General features: G+C 47.0%; 1 protein-coding gene across 1 annotated transcript in view; it reads right to left on the reverse strand.

Annotated features, from left to right (window-relative positions):
* The window catches only part of PIK3C2B (phosphatidylinositol-4-phosphate 3-kinase catalytic subunit type 2 beta), a 94,555-nt gene extending 94,463 nt beyond the window's left edge, over positions 1-92 (reverse strand). Inside the window, exon 1 of the mRNA XM_045298186.1 lies at positions 41-92. The gene's annotated coding sequence lies outside the window, so the exon portion shown is untranslated. The remainder of the gene's footprint in view (positions 1-40) is intronic.
* Positions 93-10,956: the final 10,864 nt, after the last annotated feature.

A 10,956-nucleotide genomic window follows, 5' to 3' on the forward strand; every position in this document is an offset into this window, starting at 1 on the left:
AAGCCAGTGGTGGGAGAGCCGTGCCAGAAAGGGCCCCTACCTTCAGGCGGAGGGTGGGCGTGCACACACTCGGGCGGTGGGTTTGCTTTTCCCCTGCGTGGGGGGCTCTCCCGACCCCAGGCCCCAGGCGACAGGCGCCACCACACCTGAAAACTGAGAGTGTGGAGTTGGCGGCGGAGGCTCGAGTGTTAGAGGACTGCCCCCCCCCTTACAATGTGTTAGGAGAGTCGATGTCAAAATTAGATTCCCAGTACCTTTCTCTGAACAGCGGTCTGCAGAAGAATTTTCCTAACGGCTCCACCCAAAAGAACTCCATAATTGGCCAGCTCCTCCTTTGCATATGGTTTGCATAAATAGCTCCGTGCATTTCCTTCAAAATCTTGTTCTCCCCCCAGGGCCCTGCTTTCTTGTTTGCCAGTCAGATGATAAAGGTCACCTCCCCTCCTCCCTTTAGGCGTCTAGGGGTCGTCAGAAGCCCACCATCCACAGACGTCCAGGACCCCCGAGCCAGGGAAGCATCTGCCAGCTTTTGCTACCCCTTGCCTGAAGGAAGTGGTTAAGATGCCGTTTTCCTTGTCCATATTTGGGCCACGGGAGTGAAAAACGAGCTAGTCAGATAACGGTGGGAGACATTTAATTTTTCTTCATGAATATGAAATTGCAACCAACAAGGAGCCCTATGGGCTCCCTGGTCCAAATGCGCTGACTGAATGGTGGGCAGTTGGAACGCAATGGCTTCCTGGTGGGGAGAGGTGACCATGTGCTTCCATACACCACCCCAGGGTGGTTCCACTGTGTCCCGCGGAGTCACCAGGAGTTGGTATGGACTTCAGGCAACAGATTTGGGTTTTTGGCAACAAATCAGAACCAATGGGAGAAACTAGTGGTGAGTCTTCCGGGATGTATAAATTCCAGAATTGGAAAAGCCTTGAGCTCCACGGTAAGGAGATCGCTCTGTATGTATTGGGAAGAGCTTGAATAACTGGAGGAAGTCTCTCATGGAACAGAGAGCAACACAAAAAGTTAGCTCCCAACTCAGAAGGAGTCCTTGGGGTGTTTCATTTTCTCCCAAGGTGCGATCTGGACCGAGTGCAAAGCAAACACAAATGCACTGCCTGGGAGTTGATCCCAAGTCATTGCGACCCTATAGAGCAGCGGTTCTCAACCTGTGGGTTGCGACCCTTTGGGAGGTCAAACGACCCTTTCACAGGGGTCGCCTGATTCATAACTGTAGCAAAATGACAGTGATGCAGTAGCAACAAAAATAATTTTATGGTTGGGGGGGTCACCACAACATGAGGAACTGTGTTAAAGGGTTAGGAAGGTTGAGAACCACTGCTGTAGACGTTTCCAAGACTAGAAATCTTTACAGGAGCAGGCAGCTTCCCCTTTTCCCCCTTGAGCAGCTGGTGGGTTTGAACCACCAATCTTGTGGTTACCTTTAGTTGCAAGCAACTCTGGGTGAGGCACTAGCAGGAGAACCCAGTGAGAACAGAGCCCTACGCCTCCGGTTCCCCTCTCTACCTACTGCTGTGTGACCTTAAATAGTCAATGCTACCTCTTTGAGCATCAATGATAACATTGGCTTACTGTGTTAGGCTGGGTTGACTAGAGAAACAAATCCAGTGACGCTCATATAAGAAAGAGCTTTATACCAAGAAGTAATTATCTATCAAGAAAACATCCCAGTCCAACTCAAGTCCATAAGTCCAGTACTAGTCCACAAGTCCCTCTTCAGACTCACACAGTCACAGCAATGATTCAGGAAGATCACAGGTTGAGGGGTGCAGAGTCGTGCGGTGTACTCATCACAGGTCTCTGGCAGCAATCAGGGTCAGCCAGCAGGAAGGTGAAGGCAGAAGAGGAGATGGAGGTTCCCTGTGCCCTCCTCATGAGAAGGCCATGCCCACAGGGAGGCACCATCAGGCTGACTGACAGGCTAGACTCCACCCCTACACCTTTTTTCTTGTTTTTGTTTTTTTTTGTTTTTGTTTAAACTAGATTAAAAAAAAACAGTTTTATTAGCATTTCATCCATATATCCTACAATTCAGTAATTGAATCATGTCAAGGAGAGCTGTACAATTGTCATCATATTCAATTCTAGAACATTTCCTTCTTCCTTGTACTCATCATTCTTCATGTAATTCTTATTATTATTTCTAATTGTGGCTGAAGTAAACACAACAGAACATACTTCAATTCCACAACTTCTGCTTGTTGTATAGTTCGGTGTCATTGATTAGACCTTTTGTGCTGTACAGACACTATTGTTATCCTTTACCAAACTATTCTACCTCCATTGACACAAACTCAATGCTCCCCATGCAGCTGCTCTTTCCCCCTCACGCATGGCAACGATTGGTCAAGTTTGGTTTTTTTATTTCTCTCTCTCTCTCTCTCATGGTTTTTTGATATAATATTCACATATCATATACTTCCATGGTTTAATCTCTTTTAAAATGAGTTGTATATATATAAAAAAATGAAGTGTATAATCACAATCCATTCTAGTGTTCCCTCACCTCCCAAATTCGTTGTTTGCTCCCCAAATCCCTTCACCCTCCCTATCTCCACCCCCCCCCACCCTTACATCCCCTTTAAATCCTTGCTTCAGTTGTTATCTCAGTGCATCTACTTCTTTGCCTCACAAACTGGGAAACTCAACAAGAACAATAAAAAACAAAAACAAATAATGTGGCAAGGATAAAATAATAATAATCTAAAGATAACAGTACAACTAATGAGTAAGAAAAGACCACCATCAATATTTTAAAAACCAGGGAAGACAATTTTTGTCAAGAAATACTACTTGAGCCAAGAAAAAGAAGAAGAAAAAAAAGTACTTGAGCCTAGAACAAATTCAGGTTGGGTCAAGAGGGAGGTCAACTGACCAAGCATCAAGTTCCACCCAGCATATTCCAGTTTACAGTGTTCTTTGTCTGATAGTAATGCTGTTCTAGACCCTGGCCTGCGGCTAGAGGGCATCTGCCAGAGGCTTAATCTGACTAGCTACTTGTCAGGGTAATCCAGCCCCTAACACATCATCACGGGTCTGGTAGGCGCAAGTGTACAGCAATAATAATTAAAGATTACAGTGAAGTCATAGAAGGCATGAGAGATAGAAGAGAGATAGAAAGAATGGAGTCAGACACAGTTCATAGTAGCATGCTCACCTCAGCCTCACTTGGTGGTCCATGTGGAGAGAGATAGATTTATTGCTCACCAAGGCTTTTATATTCTCTGGGAACATGCAAGCCCCCTAATTACAGGTGAAGACATACATCACAGGAAAGGGTTGTGCTATAGGTAATACAGTGATGGGAGGGGGTGATTTAGGGCTATTCACGTAATTGGAAGGGGAGGTATACATGTGATAAGATGGGCGGATCCTAGATTCAGGATGGCAGCCTAACTGGATGTGACTGAGCTGGTTTGGCCTGTTCTCTGACTCACTATAGAAACCATTATCAGTACAGTATAAAACTCCACCTACAGGCACTAAATCGAAGATTGTAAGCCTTTAGAGAGAAGTAGCCCATTGCCTTTAACAGCAGGAGCAGGCCCTACCAGTCCAGACAGTTGTTTGGCAACTGACTGCCTTCAGGGAGGTAACTTGACCATCATTTCCCATTAGCTGCAAGCAGTGTCCTAAGTCTAACATATGTTGGGGAGACAACTTGGGAGAAATCTTTCTGTTTCCCACAATTCCTCCTTTTGTTTTATATATAAAATTCAAAAGAGTCACATGGGCAACATGGTTATTTTCTATACATTGAAAGCTTTCAAGGCACAACTTAGTGATCCAATTAATATAGCCAAAACATTCAGACTTATAGCAAACATCTTGAATCCAGGCGTGGGGATAAAGTCCCCCTAAAGCCTATCTGCTATTGGAGGAAGGTACGAGAGGGATTGGACGCTGCAGTGGGAGGAAATGGAGCCAATAGAGTCTGCCTCTATAGGGAGATTGAATCAACCATGTGCTCACTTTAAGGTAGCACAGCTTTAGCGGGAGAAACTGTGGAAATGATAAGACTACCACAGGAAATTGTACTCGGACTATATCTCCAACTACCAGCGTGGTGGCCTTCCTGCCATGGAATACTAGTCTTCCAGATTCCCTCCATACCAGTCAGGGAATAAGTCCCAGTTTTATTTCCCTCAGTGCTAATATCCCACATTTCCCCTTTCTGCATTACATTTAAGATTTAATAGTGTCACGGAGGCAACATGGTCTCTCTTCATATCTCTTAGCTTCCTATAGAAGCGACATGAGACTGCGAGCATCAAAATGACGATGAGTATTAACACAGGCAGACTGGAACTTAAGCTATAGGAAATACTTTGAGCCCAAGCGCGAGGATCCAACCCTTCTATACCATTCACCAATTGCTTAAATACCTCAGCTAGTGGAATGTCTTAAATCCACCCTTGAATGTATAGAAAGATCTTTTTAGCTGAATCACAGCTAATGAAATATTTCCCTTAAGCCCTTGCAAATGTTTCCTAGTCAAATACCAATCGTGCAATGTCTTATTATATGGGTAAGGGGTTATACAAAAATCAGTTACATTCCAGTAACATGACAGCATTGACAAGTCCAAAATCTTGATCTTTCAGCAAAAGAATGATCTGTAGTAATAGTCAAGTCACTATTGTATAAAATATTCAGCTTTGACAATGTCCCAGAGTGTCCCTTAGACAGCATCAGCAATGGGACAAATATCTCAGCAGTCAGCAATCTCCATTCTCAGGAATCTGCGAGGTCTTCTTGACGTTTTGGATAACTTCAGTAAGCAGGACAGGGTCAGGTCATGCATCAGCTTCCCTCTTTTCTTCTGGGCCTTGCTGGCTGAAGAGAAATCCACCTATCTCCTTTGCCTGTGAAAATATAAACAAATAGCCCCTCTCTTCAGAGTGTCGGTGACCTGGAAACAGAATTATGATTAAGCTTTTGTGGTTCCTTCATATCCATCTTTCTCCAAACGTGGTCGCGTCCTTCTAAGGGGAGTCCATCAGCTTTATTCTGCAAAAACATAAATGTATAGCCCTTCCTCCAGGTGACAAATGGACCTGGATCCCAAATGCAAGTTCCATCTTCTTGGGACTCCTTAGGATCGGCTTTCTCTGTAGAAGTGAAAATGTGTTTATCTGCCCTAATTTTATTACAAGCTTTTAGTAAGGAGAACATTATTTCAGTTAAAATGACTAAATGAACTTTGTCACACATAAGATTCCTCCTCGCCCTTCTGTTTTAACAGCTACTCAGCAGATGGATTGGGGGTTCCCATGCTCCTCCTCAGCCTTCTACAAATTGGGTGTTCACAAGTTAAGCTCTGATATTTTCCTTTTATCCTATTGGATTTTGTTATTGACATCTTTGGATCACACAGCTGGTGTGCTTCTTCTGTGTGGACTTAGATGACCCCTCACTTAGATGGCTGCTTGTTTGAATACAAGCCTGTAAGACACTACTCTGATGGATAGCCGGGCACCATCTGCTTTCTTCACCACACTCTGCTGTAACACCCTCGTCTTCAGTGACCATTTAATGAAGGTGAGGATTGAGCAGGGCCATGTTATCAGAACTAACTGTTCCTGGATCAGGGCTGAAGTTCAGTGGGGACCCAGAATCCATCTGCTTGTCCCTGGGATATGCGCGGCTCAGGTTTACTGTGGCGGTCATATACACAATGACACCCCCATAGGGCCAACTACACCACCAACAGCAGCAACAACCCAACCAGCAAACAAGCAAAACCACACAAAATCAGGAAAACAGAGACCCACAGAAACAAACAAGTTTTGTGTGTCAATACTTTTTTTCATTTTAATCATCCCCCTGGGGTATAAAACAACTTCACTGATCACGTCAACAATTTTTCCAGTGACACAGCACTCTGACATTGTCTGTATGAAGCAGGGGGTTTCAACCTGTGGGTCGGGACCTCTTTGGGGGTCGAACGACCCTTTCACAGGGGCTGCCAGATTCATAACTAGCAAAACGACAGTGATGAAGTAGCAATGAAAATCATGTTATGGTTGGGGTCACCACAACATGGGGCACTGTGTTAAAGGGCGGTGGCATCGGATAGGTTGAGAACCACTGGGAATGAAGAGTCTATGGGAGCGCACTTTCACAGGGAGCCCAAACCCATGAGTTGCTGCCTACACCGTCCCATCTCCCATCCCATTGCGCTCTGTTTACCCTTCATGCCAATGGGAAACTTCCTGGATCCATTCTTACAAGTGCAGCAGATTCCTGCCCAACAGATCAAAACTTGTCATATCACTGTAAGGGGGCCATTGAGGTACTAAATATATGGTGACTCTGGATCTCTTTCCATTGAACCCACCAAGCCAGGGGTTCCCCCCAACGTCCACTGACTACTACTTCCACAGCCCCAGGGCAGCCACTCTCTGCTTCCTTCCCACCTGGAGTACCTCAGTCCACAGCTTCGAGGCAGGGCTCCGTTCATTCAGCCGGATCTCTATGTTGTCCTTCTCACATAGTCCCTGCCACCCCTTCACTTTTATATGTCTTCAAGTTGACACGAAAGTATGTAACTACCACCTTCCTATCACCCAGGGATATTGGGAAGATGAGATGGGGCATTTTGATGATGGGAGGCAACTTGCTCTGCACACACATCATGATAGATACAATGTCATTTTGTCCCTCTGGGGTCACAGGCACTGAAATCAGTCGCTGGTTCACCAGCCTATTCTGTGCCTGTCATTTGTTATGCTCAGAAGTTCAAGAGAACAGAGTGGTGTATGGGCGGCCAGAAGTTCAATGTTGCTGGAGTGAAAAGTGCATAGTGGAAAACCAGCAGGAAGTAGCACTAGGTCGTGGGGGTGAAAAGTCCCTGGTTGGTAGAGACTGTTAAGAGCTCAGCTACTGAGTTAATTGTGCCAGCCTGGCCGATAATCACATGTGGGGCTAATTGAAAGGCGGAGGGATAAATGGGTGGTGAGCCTCGCCTTTCTAATTCTCGGGTCTCTTGTTTTGTGATGGTTGCACCGGGTGCAGCTGCCCTAGCAGTTCCCTGCTTCAGCTTGCAAGATTGACTTCCTACAAGACATCCCCAAGGAGAAGCCACATGAACTTATCCCGATGCAGCCCTTTCAATTAGCCCCACATGTGATTATCGGCCAGGCTGGCACAATTAACTAACTCAGCTACTAACCAAAGAGCTTGTCCTTTTAATCTACCCTAACCCTAACTCACTTCCGCGAGGCCATACCCACTACTGGCCACCTAGCAGGGCAGGGTAGAACTACCCTGTGGGTTTCTAGGACTGTGAATCTTTATGTGACTAGAAAGCTTCATCTTTCTCCTGTGGGGTGGCTGGTGGTTGCAAACTGCTGACCTTGAGGAAGATAACACATCGTGTAATCCCTACACCACCAGGGCTCCTTTTGAAGCCGCCCAGAGGTCCCTAACAGATCTCCGCCATTGGAGACTGGAGCACAGCTCTGCTCGGACACGCCTGCGGCTACGGGTCTGCAACCCTGCAAAGAGGCTTGGTGGTCTGAGTGGGGCTGAGCACCAGGTCAAAGCCTTTGTAAAGCCGTTTGCTAAAGCAGGGAACATGTCATTGTGCTCAGAGGAACCAGGCTATGCCCACAAGCTTCGGTTTCGTCCTTGCTTTGTGTTTATAAAGGAACGTTTTATTGTGAATGAAGGGGGTAGGCTGCGTCAGTGGGTGGCCGACCCACTGGAGAACGTGAGGCTGGGGAGTGATGCCGTCAGAGGGGACTGTGCGGTACGTTAGATTCCAAAGACGCACTGCTCTCTTCCCTTTGGCCCTCCACCCTGCTCGGCCCTCTGGTTTCCTGGCTGGGTTTGGCCAGGGGGCAGGTCTGACAGGGGACACTGACAGTGACGTCTGGATGTTTGTATTCTCAGGACCTCTTTCTTCTGGGTCACTGTGGGTTGGCCGCCACTCCCCACCCCCCACCAAGATCACAGTTCCTGTCAAGTGGTTCTTTCTCAGGATGCGAACAAGTAGACCCTTCCTTTGACCCCCCCAGCCCAATGTCTCATCCACCTCACGGCCCGGGCTCCTGTTTGGGGTTTGCTCTTGACCTGTAAGGTCTGTGAGGGGAAACTTTGGTACTGACCCCAGGACCTGGTCCGTCTCCTTATGGCTTTCCTATATCTGCTTTCAGACAAAGCAGAAAGCAACTCACAGCCAGCGAGTTGATGCTGACTCGTAGCGAGCTGATCTAATAGGGTAGGAGTGCCCCCGTGGGTTTCTGAGACCGTAACTCTCTATGAGCATAGAAAGCCCACCTTCCTCCCAAGGAGCAGCTGGTGGTTGCCAGCTGTTGACTGTGCGGTTAGCATCCCAACGTGTGACCACCTTTGTAAATGGTCCCTTGATTTTAAAAATGTCCTTCAATTGTGGTTTGTCACTTCTTTCCTGCCAAGACCTGGTGCAGGTCAGAAGTACATCTAAGAACTCAGCAAAGGCTATGGCTACATTCCAGGCACGAGACCCAAACTCATCAGTATGGCCATGGAGTCAATGCCAACTCATAGCAACCCTAGAAGACAGATGCCAACTGCACCTATGAACTTCCCAGACTGTACACCGTGACTGGACTGGAATGCCTCATCTTTCTCCCAAGGAGCAGCTGGCAGTTTTGAACAGCTGACCTTGGGGTTCACAGCCCAAGTCATAACGCACTATGCCACCAGGGCTCCCAGGATGAGACCAGGGGACTTGTAAGCTGTGCCAGGGCTGTGGCCAAAGGGGATGAAAAGGAAATGGCAGTCACAAGAGATACTTAGCCCTGCAATGCCTGAAGTTTTAATTTCAGGAAAATTTTTTTTGTTTTTATTCTTTACTTTCATAGTTATCAATGTATATTAATATGTACATTTAATTGAATGTTACAAAAACATCGCACTGGCATTATGGGGTTAGGAAGTCACATCAATGATATCTGACCATGGTATTAAATGGAGGGAACTAGAGAGAAGGAAAACCCTAGAAGTGTTCCCTGCTCTGTGCCTTAGGAGCTGGTGACAGAGGTGCCGTCATTCGCTAAGTTAGGAACTACAGTCAGACTGGGCCAGGTGTTGGGGGAGCAATCATTCATTGAACTTTGGGCATGTTGGGTTTGAAGAAAGAGCCCTGGAGACGCAGTGCTCAAGAACTGACAGTCGGCGTGCAAACTCCAGGGGAGAAAGAAGTGGCCATCCACTACTGTGAAGAGTTACAGCCATGGAAACCCCATGGGGCAGTTCTGCTCTGTCTTAAAGGGTCACAACAAGCCAGAAACGGATTGGTGGCAGTGGGCTTGGTTCGGGGGTGACATGACTGCGGAATGCATGGGTGGTGATAGCTAAGATCAGAGATTTGTGAAACTCAACATAGCAAATCACGAAGAAGCACCCAAGGCGCCGGGGCATGAACTGGAGACCACAGGGCATCAGACACGAGGGTGAGAAAGAGCATCGAGAAGGAATGCTTGGATAACACGCTTCTAGGGCAATGACGTCATCCAGGAAGTTAGGATGGGAAATACATTTGGGATTGGCAGCAAGAAAGTGCCAATCGTGGTGGGAGACAGCCACCGTTCAACCAAGGCTCCAATGGGTTGAAGCGTAGAGACCTGAGTGTAGACCACTCTCTCTGGAAGCTTGACACGTCACTGGACGTTAGAGATACAAGGCAGTGGGTAGAGGGGAATATGGGATCAAGGGAAAGGTTTCTCTTTTTAAGTTGGGAAAAGCTTCACCTGTTCATAGTCTAAGAGGAAACCCCCAAAAGATAGAAACTGCTTAGGGAAAGATGTCTACAAGGGGAGGGAGCCAGGGTGGAACTACCTGGGATTGCTTTGAGAGGAAGGGGATACGTAGATGCAGATCTATGTTGGTTGGTAAGCCTAGAGACAAGGATTCCCCGTGGTCAGTGCTTATGTGGTCAGCTGCTAAAGAAAGAGTTGGTGCTTTGAAAAGCCCACCTGGCCCATTCCATGGGAGAAAGACCCAGTGGTCTCTTTCCAGGAAGGTTCCAGTCTATAAAACCCTTACCAACCCCCAGAGAGGGAGTGCAACTATAGGACAAAGGGTTTTCCAAGACTGGCAGTCTTTAAGGAAGCAGACTACCACCTCTTGTCCCACAGAGACTGGAGGGTTTGAACTATGGGCTAACTGCTGCCAAGCAGTCACTCCCACCCCACCAGGTTTCTTTGTGGAGAATCAGCTCAACAGCAGCACTCAACAAGTCTACAGGCGAGAAGTTGAGCGATCCGATCAAACTGATCTCTTCTAATGATGGCATCGTGAGCTCCATGTTGGGCTGCCAACCTCACAGCCAGCAGTTCAAACCCACCAGCCACTCTGAAGGAAAACGATGAGGCCTTCTGCTCTCACAAAGATTTAGAGTCTTGGAAACCCCAGATAGACTCGCTGTGGCTTGATGGCAGTGCCTCTAGCTTGGTTTGGGAAGCAATCTGCTGAGAGAGCAGGGGTCAAGGTGGAGTTGAGGATTTGGGAAAAGTGATGAAGGTTGCACTAAAAGAACCTCAGTGCCAGCTCCCTAGAGATGCCCACTGGGACTGTCAGCAGAGTTGAGGATACAGCTGGCATTGAATATCCTCAGGGGTAGTAGCAGCAGCAATCTCAACATTTTAATAATTTTCTTCTGCAATGCTCCAAACCCCAGGTGGGGTTTGCAAAATAGGCATAGCCAGCAAGATAAAGAGTCCTGAGAGTTACTAACAAAAGAGGCAGTGTCCAGGGAGGGAGGCAACTTGAGAAAAAGGCTGTGAATTTTAAAGAAGAGAAGTTAAGGCTCCTCTCTAGTCTCGATGCCCCTCCAATCTCATCTGTAACATTGTGGCCAGGCGGAGTTTTCTAAAGCAAAACATCTCTTTTTCTGCTTAACATCAACCAGCAATCCCTAAGGGCAAGGATTTTTGACGTGGCCTTTTAAAC

Source organism: Echinops telfairi, unplaced genomic scaffold (genome assembly GCF_000313985.2).
Source record: "Echinops telfairi isolate 266 unplaced genomic scaffold, ASM31398v2 ScPeMD7_7424;HRSCAF=8462, whole genome shotgun sequence".
In the NCBI taxonomy this organism is placed as follows: domain Eukaryota; kingdom Metazoa; phylum Chordata; class Mammalia; order Afrosoricida; family Tenrecidae; genus Echinops; species Echinops telfairi.